At 36.0% G+C, this 17707-nt stretch overlaps 1 long non-coding RNA gene across 1 annotated transcript; it reads right to left on the bottom strand.

Moving 5' to 3' along the window:
* Positions 1-224: 224 nt before the first annotated feature.
* LOC137225782 (uncharacterized) lies at positions 225-16884 on the bottom strand. Its single transcript, XR_010944025.1, has 3 exons — positions 16831-16884; positions 11238-11289; positions 225-278 (listed from the first exon to the last, which is right to left on the bottom strand). It is a non-coding gene; the product is annotated as an uncharacterized lncRNA (long non-coding RNA).
* Positions 16885-17707: the final 823 nt, after the last annotated feature.

The following is a 17707-nucleotide window of genomic DNA, read 5'->3' as shown; positions in this document are numbered from 1 at the left end:
GAAAAGCTTCTCAACATCTTTTGCTCTATGCTATCAAAAGAAAAACATGCACACAGATGTCATGAAAGTTTATGGGTTTTACTATGCTGGCTATGTTGGAAAAATATAATGCTTCAGAATGTGGGAGAAATTTGAGCAGTTTAAGCCCTTAAGTAACTGAAAAAACTAATTAAGTAACGTGGCAACATTCTTCTCAGATATCATGTTTCTGATTCTTACGTTGTTAAATACTGTTGCCCAGGAATAATGATGGTCCATTTTATTGCTTCCTTTTATATCTGTTTGTAGAAATTCACAAATTAGTGGGGTATTTTCAACAGTTGCAAAAGGCTACTGAAGAATATTTTGTGACATTAAATAACTTAATATATATATTAAATAATGAGAGAGATGAAGTGTAATACTAGTCTTTTCATTGGTAACTCGTAAGATACTGAACACTAGAACTCTAGATAATTATTTTCTTTATAAAAGAAAATTTTAAATGTACTTAAAATTTTAAATTTAACTTAAAAATTCTAGACATCAAAATAATGCTAAGTTTCAATTTATAACAAATACTTTGGAGATAATGGTATGTGGGCTTCCATTTTTTTCTTGACAGAGGATGCCAAATGTTAGGAACCAGCCTGCTCTGGGGTCAGGCAACAGTCAAGATAAAACTGGCTATGGCCAGGTCAGTGACTGGTTACTTCCCCTTGGTAGCAACGGCTACCAAAATGGGGAGAGACCCGGCTAGGCCAATTTCTTCCAAAAATGGCTGTGTATGTGGCAAGCATTGAGGATATTTGGACTCTTCTTTCAGCTCATCTAGAACATAACAATACCCGATGGTAGATATTTTTCAAGCTTTAACTCAGAGTTCAGCAATCTTTCTAGGACAGGAAACTTTTTACTTCCTCATGAGCAGTAGAGGAAGTGGGTCTAGGGTCTGCCACAGAGACAAGCCTTTGATCATAGGATTGAATCCTCACTCTTCCCTATAATTCCAGTGTAGATGATAGGGTGTGGATGCTTATCCAGAATCTAGTCACAGCCCAGAGGCAACTGAGAAGAGAAGTGAGCTGAAGACCATTTTGCCAATGTCCTTCCATGACCAATAGCCTCTTAGAATCTTTTGAAAGGAAGTACAGAAGGAGATGCAGAGATTAATCCTTAAGGCATTATTAGCTAGATTTATCCCTTAGTTAACATGAGTTAAGGAGGGAAATTCAGGGTTGTAAAAATGATAAGAATAGTAGCAGTAATTACAGCTACCAGTTATTAAGCCTCAAATATGTGTCAGAGACTTGACAAACATTAATAAACACAAAACATGTGATGAACGTATTAATATGCAATATTGAAGATATTTACTTAATCACAGTTTTATTTACTTAATCACAGTTTAGGAAAACTGTGATTAAGTTAAGTGAAGTCAGTTATCCAGAGTCACAAAGGAACTAACTGCTGAGCCAGGATTCCAACCCAGGTTTGTCTGACTCCCAGACTCAGGAAAACATTGACCTTTTTCCAAAGCCTGTTGCCTTCCTTGCAGAAGGGAGAACTTGTAGAGAAGAGAGAGAGCCTCAAAGAAAAGTACAACTTAGGGTAACATAAAGACCATCTAGGACAGTGCTTTTCAAACTTGACGTACACAGGAAGCACCCACAGCTCATGTTAATACTAATTCTGTTTCAGTAGATTTGGGTGGAACCCAGTATTCTGCATTTTTAAAGCTTCCAATAACAAGCATCTGGTCCAACTCCATGAATAATGCAGATGAATAGAGTGAGGTCCAGAGAAGTTAGGTGACTGGTTCAAAGCCAAGCAATTTGTTTAATGTAGACAGATTGCTCTGGTACTTTTTCCACTTTCCTACACAAGTTGTTCAAAACGGGCACATCCCCATTGCTAGATTTCAGTCTACCCACATTATCTGTTCAGGATAAATGATGCTCCTGCATCCCTGCAACCTCATGCTATTATATATACATACATCTGACATTCCCATCTTCTCCCTTTATATCTGCTACCATGTTAAAGATTGCCTTGCTTTATGAAGTAGATAGATTCCTAGAAATTATGTGGAAATTGATTTTTTGGTTAAATTGCAATTTAAATGCTTTGAAAAATCTCGTTCTTTTTTGTTTTTTTGGTTAGAGAATAATGCGTTCTATCAAATATGGAGAAATTTTTAGAAATTTCTAAATTTCAAAAATTTGGAATTTTGTTTACTATGATATCTTAAATTGGAAGAACTCTAGATAATTAATGGAACTTAAGAGCAAACTTAACTTATTCTAGACTCCAATTTGATGACATGGCACAGATCCATTAATTATTAATTATATTAATAATTTTTATAGGTAAAATTACGTTATCTCCATTCAGAGATATTGTCTTCACAAAAAATAACAATTCAAATTTATTTTCTATTTCTCAGAGCTCATTATTGCAATTTGGGAAAGCTTCCTTCTGATCAAAGCATTGTAAGTAGATTTCTCTAGGACCTACTGCAATGCAGCCTATTCTTGGCAAAAGGAAAAGTAATTCATTTTCTGATTTCAGAAATCCTTTAAAAAATAGTGTCAAAAATAAATTAAAAATAAGAGTGATGCAGCATAATTACATTTCTTATTAGAGATGGGGCATACAATGGAATAAACACGTATAGGACAGAATAAATTCCTTAGGCAAACTGATTTTTATTTCTCTAAGAGACATTCTAATTAGGAGCAAAGTATTGTTCTTGAACTTGACCTATTATCACAATAGAAATGCTGTTTATGTATACTATTCTTACGCAAATCACATATTACACTTGCTTGAGTATATTGAGTCATGTCTTGGGAGCTTTTTGAGCCAACTGTGTTTTAAAATCAGGTCTATCTCTTTTGCCTTCCTCTGTGTGGCTGCCAGCTCCTAAGTAGCTTTTTTTATGCCAACCTTAATCAGACAGAATCACAGCAACCCCAGAGATGGGGTAATGTTCTTTCACAGCACACTGCAGCCATCTAGCTCTCATTCCGTTCTGCTTCTCTCCCTTCTCCTCCCTCCCTCCTGCTGTCTGCTTTTACATAATTTTACTTCCTTGTCCTTTCACTAAAGGATTAACCTGAGAATTAAATATGATTAAATTTTACAGAGTTTATCATGGTTACTATCAGGAGGAATAATGTCAGCTGTTTTTCCCTCTCTCCTTTACCCTGCCCTCCTCTCCCGCACACACAAAATTATTCTCTTAAAAATTTTTAGACTGCAAATAAATCATTGAGAAAATCGTCACATCACTGCATTCTAGTTAACCTGGATCACTAGCCACCTCCTCATATAACATACAATTGCACCTCTCTCTGCCTAAGCCTGGGTCCATAGTGGTCCCACTAACGAGAGTGTATTTGATCCACTTAGACTCCTGTTAAAATGCTACTCCTCCTTCAAGACCCAGCCAAATGCCACCTCCTTTCACCAAATGGCACCTCCATCTATTTCTGCTTTGTACCTGGTCTTCCTGGCTTTACTCCCCTAAAAATCTGTAAGCTCCTTGAGGTCCTTGCCAATGTCTTATTTTTCTTGCCTCTCCACAGGGACTAAATTAGTTTCTTGTTCATGATGGAACTCGCTAGTAGTTTGATGGAGGTCAGAGGATAGAAAATGTCAATGATTCCACAGAGAATCAGTGATATAAAACACACACAAATTCCTTGGAGTGGCGCCATGGATGGTACCCAACAAGTCTCCTGGTTTCTCATAGTAGGTTTTGAAAAAAATACTTGAATGGATGGATCTGTGTTGATCACTTCATAACAGTGGTTCTCAAAGGGTGGTATTCAGATTCCGATACCAGAACCAACAGGGGCTCTGCTTTATAATTTTTTTTTTTTTTTTTTTTTTTTTTTTTTTTTTGCGGTACACGGGCCTCTCACTGCCGTGGCCTCTCCCGTTGCGGAGCACAGGCTCCGGACGCACAGGCTCAGCAGCCATGGCTCACGGGCCCAGCCGCACCGTGGCATGTGGGATCCTCCCGGACCGGGGCACGAACCCGAGTCCTCTGCATCGGCAGGCGGACTCTCAACCACTGCGCCACCAGGGAAGCTCAGGGGGCTCTGCTTTAAAACGGAGACTGCTGAACCCTGTCTGAGATTTTCTGAATCAGTATCTTTAGCAATATCATCCAGGAATGAGGATTTTTTTTAAAACCACTCTACTTGGATCTTAAGCATACAGACCTTTGAGAATCACTGATTTAGAGGAAGAACATTTCACCTTCTTTATACCCAAGGGCATTTAAGGGCTGAAGGAAAAAAAAATTGGCTAGTAAAGATAAACATACAAAGTGCGACTTTAGAATACATCTGACTTTGTTCCAAGGTGGATTTCTCAAAAGCAGAGAGAAGTGTAAAACAGAATCTAATATGCCTTCCAGCTAAATGTTCCCCTAATTTTTGTCACAGCAGTATGAGAGCCACAATTTTCATTTACGAAATTGAAAACTTTAATTTTGAAAAACTGATTAACATGCCTAACTACAGAAAAGATGGAGTAGTTAGGCAAAATTGTTCAAAATTAATCTCTTGTTCTGTTTTAAATAATATCCTGCCGTTTCTCACACATTTTTCTCTTTTCTAACATATTTTCCTTATTTTTTTTAACCCAAGCAGCCTGTGATCTATGTAGAGTCTGTTGAAATGATGTATGGGAGTTTATCCTTTGCTCCAAGAGGAAGCTCTTGAAAGGGCAAAAACTCTGTTTTTCTATATGCTGTGCAGGGTCCTCCCTGGAAGCTGTGTGATAAATGCTCATATAATGAATGAGCGTATTCCCTTTACTGGTCAGTTTTACATTAATTTCATCTCTTCTAATGAGGAGATGAAGGCAGACAGATTTGACAAGAGATTTCTTAATAGTTTCTAGGTTTACAGTTAGTGTTTTTGCTGAAAACTGATTAGTTTTTGGATCATATAATGTTTTCCTTTTTTTTCTTATAGAAACATTTACACATCGATAAATTAAAATGCAAAATGAAACGCTTTTGGTGCCTGGTCTGGGTAATAGATGTTATTACTGCATGTGCATGTGCAAATATTTCTCTACTTCTGTTGAACTGCATCTCCCCGCCCTCTTACAGTTAGGTATTACCACTGGACTTGCTTTGGCGACTGGAGTGGGAGCAAAAGGGACATGCCATCTCTGGGGAGCAGCACTTAGTTGCTAGTGGTTGATACTTCTCGGGCCATCGCAGGAGCACGTGTTAGTATAAAGGTGCCTCTCCTGAGAGAGATCTGGGAACTTGTTTTAAGGTTGCATAGCTGCGTTCTCAGCTTCTTTCATTAGTTGCCAGTTTCTCCTCAAACACTTGTTCTTAATTATCAGGCTAGATTGCCCTAGAAAACTGAAGAAGACATTGTAAAAATCTACTTCCCACTTCACAGAAATCTCCAGGATGAAATTCTACCTGACGTTATCCCATGACATTCATCCAATTCTTCTTGTGGTTCAGTCTCCTGGGTGTTTTCATTCAATGTTCTCATCTACGTGTGCCTAATCTCTTAGGGATTTCTCAAGGTCAAGGTACCTCATTAATCTGTTGTACCAGTCTGCAACTAGCATATTTAGCTAACAAAATAGTTTCTCTTTCTAAAATTACAGAAAAACAGGTTTACAGAAACAGGTTATTTCACCAGAAATGGCAGGAAACTTAGTTTCTTGCTCCAGTATCTAGCACTTCTCTCAACCGTTTCTTTAGTTACCTCTGAGACGTAGTGAACCTTAGTCCCCAAACATACTCCAAACAACATGTTTCAAAAACTAAAACCAATCTCAAATTAGACTAATAGAGCACAAGAGCTTTTAGCTATTATTTTAAATAGTGGGCTTGTAAACATATACAGAATATGTATAACTTTATATAAGGCATAAAAAATAATGATGCAAAAACCTCTGCACGACTACCATCAAGTTTGAGAAGTATATTATTACAAATGTCTCTGAAGTGCCATGAGTGTGCCTCTCCAATCCTGCACCTCCTTTCAGAAATAAACAGTATCCTGAATTTGGGGGTTATCATCCTCCTACTTTTTTTTTTTTTTTTTTTTTTTATGGTACGGGGGCCTCTCTCTCCGCTGTGGCCTCTCCCGTTGCGGAGCACAGGCTCCGGACGCGCAGGCTCAGCGGCCATAGCTCATGGGCCCAGCCGCTCCGCGGCATGTGGGATCCTCCAGGACCGGGGCACGAACCCGTGTCCCCTGCATCGACAGGCGGACTCTCAACCACTGCGCCACCAGGGAAGCCCCTCCTACTTTTATTTATAGGCTTACCACCTATATTTATGTTTTATGTTTTTTGTTTGAACCTATGTGCCTTTGAATTTCATAAAAATGGAATTATACTACCAGCATTCATATATAAGTTGTTTTCCACTCAGTATTTTTATCATGAGATTCATTCAGGTGGCTGCAGGCACCTCTCAATCATTGATTCTTCATCACTTCATCTCACTGCATATCCCAATCTATACTCCAATGAAACATGCACATATTTATTCCAGTATTGATTAACATTTGGTTTTAGTCCAGGATTCTTTTCGCACAACTGTAGGTGATGTTTATCTAAAGAGTCCTCTGCATGTACTTTCAAATCAAAGATGATTTCAATGAGCCATAAAAGCAGGTGCTATTGAACTCAGTTTGAAAAATCTGGTTTGGTTGTGGTAAGTCACTGCAGAGGGAATTTGGTGCAGAATATTTTAGGGAAGCACACTGTGTCTGAGAGCGCTGAGTGTCTCCATAAATTATCATAGTACATGGAGAAAATCTGGGATGAGGAAGACAGGAAAATGACTTCAGCATTCCCCACAGAACAAAATTGAACCATCTTCTTAGGACTGGAAGCAACTGGGGAACTTGAGTTCATGCAAGTACGACCCAGTCCAGATTCAGAAATAATGAGAAGCAAAGCACTTTCCTGAACCAGTTGGAGTAGAGGCCAGAGTGGCGAATAGGTGGTGAATGCAGAAGTATCTTTCACCTTGGAGAAGAAGGTGAAAGATACTCCCTGTGTTAGGTAGAAAGCACCAGGCAAGAAAACTCCAAGCACAAGGAAAGGGAACAAGCCTTGAATTGGAAACAGTTTAAGAATTACAAATATTTTTTTTTTCTTTCAAGGGAGCAAGGTATAACAATGACAGATAATAATAATTGGCACCACAACAATAAACTCATTGCTCTGTTCTGTAGAGCACCTTGAAATGTTTATGTGTGAAAATTGGCAGTAGGAGCTAAATAACTAAGGCAAATAGAAGGATAGGAATTGAAAATTTGGAAGGGAGACAGAAAATCCAAGGAGCCTCGGAGCTGTGTGGAAGGAGAAAGGAGAAAGGGTAAATTGGAGCAGGAAAGCAGTGAAAAGCAACTTTGGAAAACAGAAGTGTAAATAAGCATGTTTAGATTGTGTGGTGTCTAGTCCTCCCTCACTCCCCATGTAAAGTCTTCATAAAGGTCTGCATTGCCTTCAGAGCTTTCATATGGATATTTAAGAGGGAACCTAGGGATTGTCAAGCTATATGTCTCAGCCCACCTACTACAATACATACAGCACATGAGGATGAAGGAAGAGGCACAAAGGCCCATGAAAGAGTAAATTCCTGGAATCTGGAGATTAGGGATTCCTTAAGCCATGGAGCTGGAGTTTTATGGCAATCCCACCTAGATTTCATTGGGCAGGAATGACCCAGCTAATATCTTGATAATATTAATCTATATCCTTATAGAAGGGTTAATCAATATTTTAGCTACATAAAGGATTGCATGCATTCTTTTTCATTGTTAAAAAAAACCTAAACAGAAACTGAAAAGTAGAAAGTGAAAGTCTCCAATCAAACCTTCACCACCTTTCCCTCCTCTCGGTATCATCCTCAGAGGTATTCACTGCTATTTATTTGATGGTTTCTTTCTGGAGCATTTCCTTTTCATTAGCATACCTATATTCTGCAAACTCTTTTTCATATCTATAACAAGCTCATTTTTTTCTAATAGTATTATTTCACAAAGAGATTATAAATGTGAAGTTCTGTACTTTGTTTCAGAATGTTGGCTGAGTCAGAGAGGGCAGCCCTCTTAGGGATGGTGATCCTAAACTGGACTCATGGCTGTGTCTCCAAAGGATGGGAAACACTCTTTCTATATTCTGAACAGAACAATTTTTGTTAATGCCACTTAATGGAATACTGCCACAATGTAAGTCTTTTCTGATAGAATGATTGGAAACAGGGGCGCAAAGAAGAGGGAACATTTTTCCCCTTTCTCCACTTGGGTGGAATCCTATTTTCAGTTGTGACTCTGGATAGAGTGGCGTGCCTCCTAATCTCCCTTGAGGTTGCTATTTATATTCTCAGAAAATTAATTAGGGAATCTGTCATTGCCTCTATTTCCCTGTTTGAAATTAGGAATATTTGGAGGATGACTCCTTCATTGAAGTTTTAGAATTGCTTAACCAAATCATTCTGCCTATAATTTCCTCTTTAATGTATGCATAAGAACATGCAATAAAAATCTGTCTAAATAAATTTAAAATATTCTCCTTTTCAATAATCATAAAATAAATATTCTAAGTGAAAACATTATGTCAGAGTTTAGTGGTCAGTGTTTTGTTTTTATTAGTGGTACATAAAATAATCATGTATCTTACAATTGATAGCATCTTAGGTTTAATGAATCTGGTATTTCAAGCCTTCTTTGGACCTAGAGGGCAGGCATGTGGACCAGCTTCCTGCAGTAAAACACAACTATGTGAGATCTGACCTATGTGAATAAACAGGCTGCCATTTTTGGAAGCTTGAGTGGTAGCTGATGTGGCTGCTTTCTGGGCTGATTGTGCCAGACAGGGGTTCAAGAAGCATCCCAGAAACTTGATTCTAATTTGTTTTTTCAGCAACTTGATTATTCTCTGAGCTATATAACACCCTGAAACAAATTTCTTTTATGCAGAGACGAGCCCAAGTAGATTTGCTGTTTGCCCAGAGTCTCCCAAAGGAATGGAAAGGCCTCTTTGGAGGGACAATTCTCAGCACACCATTCGCTGTCAAGCTCAGCAGATCCCACAGTTTTCAAATTCTGATGATGGGTTCCTGGGCAACTAAGAAATTTAACCAATATATGGATTACACTTGAGAATATAGTTCATAATAAAAGTGCCAGAGAAAGGATACTCAATGCATAAATGATTCTGGGTCTTGATATTCATTTGGGTAAAAGCTATATTTGAGTCCTACCTCACACCATACATGAAATAAATTCCAAGTAATGAAAAATTTAAATGTACAAAATAAAATTTTTTAAAAATATAATAATAACCAGCATTTGTGAAAGTATAGAGAATCATGCCTAATTTGGTGGGGATATCAAAGAACACAATTTCATTTTTGTAAACAAATTTTTATTATCTATCAAGATATTACACACAACTCTTTGTAGCAATGATTTTACTTCTAAAATTCCTACAAAAATAAAGTACAAATTTAGAAATATTTCTAAATAGAAGTATTTATGACCGCATGATATGTTAAGGAAAACAGAAAATGAATCAACCTATGGAACTGACAATAAGGGAGCTGTGGAGTAAAACAATGGTATATCCCATAATGAGATATTCTGCAGCATTGTTGAAGAATGGGCAGATCTCTATATGATAGGCTTGATGGTTATATATGATATAGTCCATTTAACATACGTAGGAATGTACACATGTTGAGAATGTTTGCATGCACTAAAATCTTAAAAGATACCCAACAATGATCATCCCTGAGGAGGGGGAGACCGGTAGGAAAGGGATGAAGCTTGGTAACATTTTATTCTATATTGTTGGGATTTATTACAATGAACATTATTGCTTTCATAATTTAAAAAGCAATAAAGTTTGAAAAATAGAAACAGCTTCTTTCAAAGCAATATAAATATTTTTTCTGCTTCTATTGAAGCAGAACAATTCTTTCTCCTGAGACTCTTAGCTATAGATTCACTGGAAGTGATTAAGATTCTACGGGACATTTTTTCTGGGAGAATGAACACACCAGTCCAGTTCAGGTAGCTATTGTTCAGAGCACTGTTGCCAAGTCTGCTTAAATAATTTAGAGTCTCCATCTGGACTCAAACACCCATTGGGCTGGAGAAACAAACTTACCCATGTTTTCATAGGTTAAGGCACATCATTCCTTAAAAATACACGTGTATGTAGTAGATTTGTACATATAAACAATGGGAAGCAAAACATTTTCCTCTTTCTTGTTTCATTTTTCTAAACTCCATTTTAACCCACATCTGGCATTTATGAAACAAAAAAATTTGGTAAAAGCAGAAAAAATGGCCCTAGATCTATGAGATACATATTAGCTATAAATGAAGTAAACAGTCATCACTAGAAGCATTACCATATTTAGATATCTTCTTGTAAAGCAATAGTCAACTGCATTACAGAACCAACCCTAGAAAAGTAAACCTACAGGTAGATAAAGCTGAAGTTTGTTCTGACACTGAGAAATCTGACAGTTAAACCTGACAGTCATTGCAGAACAGATCAGAGTATTTTTGAGACAACGAGGTTGATCTGACCTCCAATTTATTTGAAGTTGTTAAAACGTATCTGTCTAAAGCTTCTGGCTGACTCTTTTCTTTTCTGATATTACATTATGAAAATTCCCAGATACCAGAAATTATATTAATCATTTTGGTTAAATAATATTTTTTAGGAAAATTAAATTCCCTCTTTGTTAGCTATTTAAACATTGTCAAGTGCTATTATTGCTAAAGCACAAAGTTAACCATTTCAAAGGTATTTACTTATTTACTTTATATTAATTTTGTATGATTCCAAATTATTATATTAAGGGTAATATTTACTTCCTGATTCTCTAAAACATGATTTCTCCACATTTCCCAGATGTTTAATAAAAGAATATGAAACATTATTTCATTTATATCTGACATTTATCTAGCAAAAGAGTTCCTAATTATAAATTTAAAATAAAGACAGATAAAAATTTCTCCTATATCTCTGTAATGCTTTTCAATGCAAAATACTTGTGGGAATTAAAGGGAACACAACAATCAGAACGGTTTACTACCAGAAGAATAAAATTTGTCATTATGAAAGCAAATGTTATAGCTTCCCCCTAGAGAGAAATCATGATTTAATATTTACATTTTAATCCTTGCTAAATATGCATCCTTGTTTCAGAGTAACAGCAATATTCTTGTTCTTACCTTCACATTCCCTGACTCCTCTTCCTTTTGTGCCATCTTGGTCAAATCTTTTCTTTTGAAATAGAAAGATGAAAGATCTCATTAGCTCTTATGATAGATTATGTTGGATCTTCCCTCCAAAGTAGTTTAAATAAACTGTTAACCCAAAGGATAGATCAAATAGAGGGAATTTTAGATACCATTCTATAAGTTTCTAAAAGAGAAATATGTGCATATGTGAATAGGTCCTTTTTCAGGAAAAATTATGTCAAAAACACAAACTTGTGACTAGGAAAAGATACTAAACAGTTATTTATTAGTACATTAATATGCACTTACCATATCATATTATTTGGTTTTACTAATATATAGCATGTACCTAATACTCAATAACACCAACAAATATCTTTTGAGAACTTATCATGCAAGACACATGTGTAAAGAAATAAAGACCTAATTCCTATTCTCAAAAAGCTCACAACCTAAAGAGGAAAAAGACAAAACTAGACTATAATGCAGTTATGTGTGTCATAATTGCAAGTCAATTTATTGCCTTGATAATGACTAATAGGCAATAATAATAGCAAATACTTATCTAGCAAATATTATGTGCCAGGCATCTACTCACAATAAAGAACATCCTTACCATTACATTCTCCATTTTATAGATGACAAACTTAAGGCAAAGAGGTCAGGTAATTTTTCCATTGCCCCAGAGCTAGTACATAGCAGAGCTGTGACTGGCAATGGTGCTATGGAAAGAAAGAAGCTGACTAAAGTAACTTAGTAATAGTGTTTGACTTGATACTCTAGTTATAGAGACAAAAAAAGAATTGTACAAAACACTGTACTCTAAATGGTAAGTCTGTTTCTTACAGAGGTACATGTTAGCAATCTGAAATTATTTTATATGTGTACTGGAACTAAACAAATAAGTAAGTATACTGTAAATGATGAGAGCTCCTCACTGTCAGAGATTTCTACTCAGCAATGTAAGGTTACAACTATGCACAAGGGGCATGTTAGAATGAATCCTGTGAGGGTGGCTTGGAATTGGAATATATATAACAGTTCATCTTATTTTAAGGTATATATTTTAATACATATATGTATATTTAAATCTATACACATAGATAAATAGATGAATAAATAACACAGAGTATAGGAAGAGAAGGATAGTGGTTTTATTGTGGAGAAATCTGACAGGGACCACTTGAACTGACGACCAAGATTAACATCATCAGTTGTAAGACATATTGATATCACTTAGCTCTGATACAATACACTAAAAAGGGCACATCTCCTCTGTGAGTTTCTTCCTCAAAATTCATATTCTCATTCTAATCATTAGAAAACATCAAATGAATCCAAATGAGGTACATTCTACACCTGACTGGAAAGTCAAGGAAAGACTGAGAAACTGTCTTAGGTTGGAGGAAACTAAGGAGACATGACAACTAAATGCAGTGCAGTGTCCTGGATTGAGTTCTGGAACACAAGAAGGACATTAGTAGAAAAACTGGGGAACGTTGAACAAAGTCTCTAGTTTTGTGCCAATATTTAATTGTTAGTTTTGATAATTTTACCACTGTTATGTAAAATGTTAACATTAGGGGAATTAGAGTGAAGAGTAAATGAAAATTCTTCATACTATTGCAATTATTCTGTAAGTCTAATTTTTTCCCCAAAAAAGTTAAAATGAAATCCAAAAGCAAATACAAAATATGCTCACAGAAAGGTTTATAAACAAATGTTCACAGCAGCATTGCTCTTAATTGTATTAAAAAAAAAAAAACTAAAAACAACCCTAACATCCATGAGAAGTTGAGTGAATAAATATGTTGTGACATTTATACAATGGAATATTATTCACCATTGAAAACAGCTACAGCAAGGATCATTGTTGCAAACTTTATGCTGAGCAAATGAGACAGTCGTCAGAAAGTAACTATCAAGTAATTCTATTACTGTGAAAGTTTAGAATAAGAAAAACTAAGCTGTGATGGCAGAAAGCACATAAGTGATTGCCTGGGGCTGGTGGTAGGAGTAACATATTGACTGAAAGGAGAGAGAAGGGAACTTTGGAGGAGGATGAAAATATTTCATAATTTGATCTGGGGTGGCTTCCATGGATAATTACATTTTTCAAAACGTATCAAATCATACATTTAAAATGGGTTCATTTTATTGTATGTCAATTATATCTCAATAAAGTTAATTGAAAATTAAGAAAAAAATGATCACCAGAAGATTTAATTTACATGCTGTGTTAATTTCTCCTGGCCGCATAACCTGGCCATGATTTTGGTGTATAAATGGGCTCTGGTGCCTATTTTGTCATATTTGGCATGGCCCCACAACTATTTTCTGCGGAAAAATCCTCTGCCACCTCTGTGCTGAGATGGAGGGGCCATCTCTCCAGACAACTGTTCTGATCGGCTTCTTTAGTTTCACTGAAAATTTTGATTCTGCTCCTCAATCTGGCACATTATCAAAGCCTGTGGATCTGTCCTTAGTTAGCAACACAAAATAGCTGCCTTGCAGGTCTCACCAAAAATGAAACCCTGGAGCACCCTGTTGCTAACTCTCATTAAAATTGTGACTGTGATAAATAATTTTATTTGGAGTATTGCTAGTATGAGTAGTTATTCTGTTCATCCAGAAGTATAAATTCTTTGGTCCTCTTAGATTTTCTTTTACTAAATTGTACTTTGGCATTAGATCACTGAGTTGAGAAAACATAAAACTCAATATTGTATCTACTCATTTATTCAACTTTTTAAAACTTGATTTATGACGTGTTAACACTGAGGAATCCGTAAGAAATCCAAGTGGCTATGTAATGTAGGGAATGGAGTTTCTAAGTCTCAGGAGGTGTATTGTTTTAATTGAGAGATGATAGCCAACATACTTAACAACCTGTGAGGCATGGACACTGGCCCACCAGGAGGAACACCTCCAGAGTGCTGGAGCAGCTCTTAAAGCATCCTGCTTTGCCAAATTTCATCTCTGGTTGCTGGATGATACGGATAAGCAGAGAATACTGAGGGATGGAGAAAAGACGTTCGAGGCAATGTCTATTTACCAATCAGTAAGGAAGTCCTTCAGCATTTTAATAACCAGGATGGCCATACTAATGCATACTCACTGAATAGCAATCCTGAATGCAGCTGAAAATGTTTATTAGTATATCAGCCAATAGCTTATTTATGAAGACTGTTGGCAGAAATTTCTTTCAGAATGATATAAAGTTATATAGTTCTTAAGCATCTGGCTTTTAAAAAATGTATCCCATGGATATTCTGAATCTCAAAAATCTCTTTCTCTCTCTGGTTACTTAGAAGCTTAGAACTGTATTTGCAGGCAACTTTAGCTATGCTATTAAATATTTTAAAATAAGATACCTTGTATTCCTGCATTTGGCTGTGCTTTATTTTTATTCTAATTCCTCACTTATCTTTTGAATGCTTCTTCCCATAAATTTATTTGTACTGTATTGTATACATTTCTTAAAAAACTTCAAAATTTTTAAAAATTTAATATATTTTCAATTAAATACACATATTATACACACACACAAGGGATAGGTTAACTTTATCTGAGTTGGAGAAAAGAGTGATATCTGAACTGGGAATTGAAAGACAAAGGTGTTTACTTGGTAGACAGGGGGACAAGGACATTCCAGAGAGAAGTCACAGTATGTTTAAAGGCATACATTTCTAAGAACAGCATGGCATGTTGTTGAACTACAAGTAGTTCATTTTTTATTAGAACAAGTGGATGGGGAGAGGAGAGGTTTGCAGAGCCCAACTCACAAAATGAAAACAATGAGCAAGACTCCCTGAATCCATACCCAGCTCCAGCTACTACTAGCTATGTGAACATGGGCAAGTTATTTATCCACTCTGTCTCAGTTCCTCCATCTATAAAATGGGGATAAGAATAGTACCTACATCATGCGTGGTTTTAAGGATTAAATGAGTTAATGCTTGAATTCATTTAAAACAGTATTTGACTGACTATATAAGGGTTTGCTATTTTTGTTACATATGCTCTACTAGGGTAAGTCTAATTGTTATTTTGAGTGGTGAGATGAGAACTTAACTCCTCTAACTCCAAGCTCAGTGATCTTTCCACCCCACCACTGACTTATCAGAAACCAAGAGAGGGGTGCAATAAAAGGATCACAGAAAAAGAGAGATAGTAAAGCCCAAACACTAGCTTCACCCCTTTGCAATTTTGCTGAAGGCTCGTGCATGCCTAGGTAGTCTGTGGTTTTCAATATTCAATAAAGTTTCATGCAACCCCTGGATCTTGCATACATAAGAGAAAAGAATATCTCAATCTGTCATGTAAAATGCCAGTTCTCAAGATGAGACCAGCTTATGCATTTGAAACTGTCTTTCAAGCATTTAACAAGAAAATTTTTGTTCTTCTTGTTGCCTAGAGTAAAATTCAAATCTTCAAATGGCTTTATATGTTAATCATAATAAAGTAGTTCTAGTTCCAGACAAGAGCAGCATTCTCAGGTGACTTGGTATCACTAGTTGGTTAGATTGCTTCTTATCTGATTGGAGCTTTGTCATGAATTCTCACCTCTTACACCTGTTGGCTGAGGCAAAGCCACCTCAGCTCACTGACTCATGGCGCTGCAATGAAACCAACAATTGGTACTGAAACTAGAAGTCTTATTGATAACAATGGCATTGTAGACTCATGAACCAGAGCTATGGCTTCATGTTGACAACAAGTCGTGGCTAGAACATTTTTCTAGCAATTAATTTCCTGAGATACTTCTTTCTCGAATCAGAGCAAAAACCACATTTAAAACATGATTTCTGAACTTCTTCTAGCCTCATCTATAAGTATAACATTATATTAAAAACATTAGAGCTGGGTATTCCAGACAAGTGTTGCAACTACTATAGGGTGTGCTTTTTAAAAAGTGAAACATCAATTATTTTAGTCTATTGTGAAGACAAAGCAACTACAGAGTAAAACAAAATCTATGGACCTAACTGTTGCCCTTATTAAGAAGGAAAACAGTCCTGCTGCAAAGAAATATAAGCATTTGGCAGAGAAGACTGCTAATCCTTCTTCCACCTCAAGACATAGCCATTTAACAAGTGCAGCCATAAACAATCTAACACCATCTCTTTTTTGTTTGCTTATTTGTTTGAAAGTCTTTGCAGGACACATTACTACTTTGTATTCCTTTTTTCTTTATACATCATGGAGATGGTAGAAAATGTATTACTATCTGAAACAAATTACTTTTTAATTGATCTGACTGGTAATAAAATGTTGTACAATAATGACAAGTACAGTATAAATTATGGACGAAAAGCAGTCATCTGGCAGACTGAGTTACTACGGAAGCATTTATGGTCTTTCTCAAAATTTTTGGAGTAGTATACGTCAAGATGGAGGGTGCTAAAGAGTGGAATGGGTGGAGATGCTCTTCATTCAGAAGAATGAGAGCTACCTGAGTCCAGGCAGATGGTTCAAATGTTGAAGTACTTTCACAGGTGCTCACTGATTTGGACCTCTCATGTTTACACATACATGAATTAGCATCCTTACATTTAGCATCTACCCATGCAATTCTACTCACTTGAATCTGCCCCTTTGTATACTTTGTCAGACTCATAAGTCCATAAGCCACAAGGTGTGAGAGAGTCCTGGGGTTCTCCATAGGCACTGACAGCTATGACAATAACATCAATATTGAATTAATGTTTATAGCAAATGTCACATGCAGAATGAGAAGCATACATTCTTATGGAAACATAAATAGTGCATAGTGTCTGGCACTAGTAAGCATTTAAGAAAAATATATGTATTCAGTGAATGAAAAGTTCTGGACAAAAATTCATGGAATATGGACTTAGGTATTTACAACTTAGGTATGTATGGTAACTACGTATTTCAATCATTATATAAATTAATGTAAAAGGAGAGTCATTTCTATAAAAACTAAGTTGAATGCTTTGGAAAGACTCCATAAATGTAAATCTATCAAAAATCTTTATCAATTCAGGTATATCAAGAAAACTAAAAATTTAAAGGGAAAAACATAAAATATGTCAAAGAAATTTGTACTCTACTGTCTTCACAAATATCTTTAAATTCTCCCTCCTCTTTAAGGAAACCAAATCTGAAAATTGTATATGATGAATTTTAGATGTGGATTAGGCAAGAAGATGAAATTCAAAGCAGGGAATCCAGAATAAAGGAAAAGACCTGGCACAATATAAAAATATTGACAAATTGATATTAATTTTAGAACCACTTAAATAAAAGTAAAGTATGTATTATTTTTAAGCTTCCTCAATGAAATAATTTTTTTTTCAACTAACCAACCAATCATTGAACCTGATAATGTCAGAAAACGGGCTTTATCTCAAATGTATATGAAAGAACTTTACAGGTCTTCAAGCTTTATAGAAATTTTAGTTAAGTGTACCTACGTCTGTTTTTACCAATAATTC

The sequence above is a fragment of the Pseudorca crassidens genome, chromosome 6 (assembly GCF_039906515.1).
Source record: "Pseudorca crassidens isolate mPseCra1 chromosome 6, mPseCra1.hap1, whole genome shotgun sequence".
NCBI lineage: Eukaryota > Metazoa > Chordata > Mammalia > Artiodactyla > Delphinidae > Pseudorca > Pseudorca crassidens.
The sequence above is the reverse complement of the archived record's forward strand: the minus strand, read 5'-3'. Positions and strand labels throughout refer to the sequence as shown.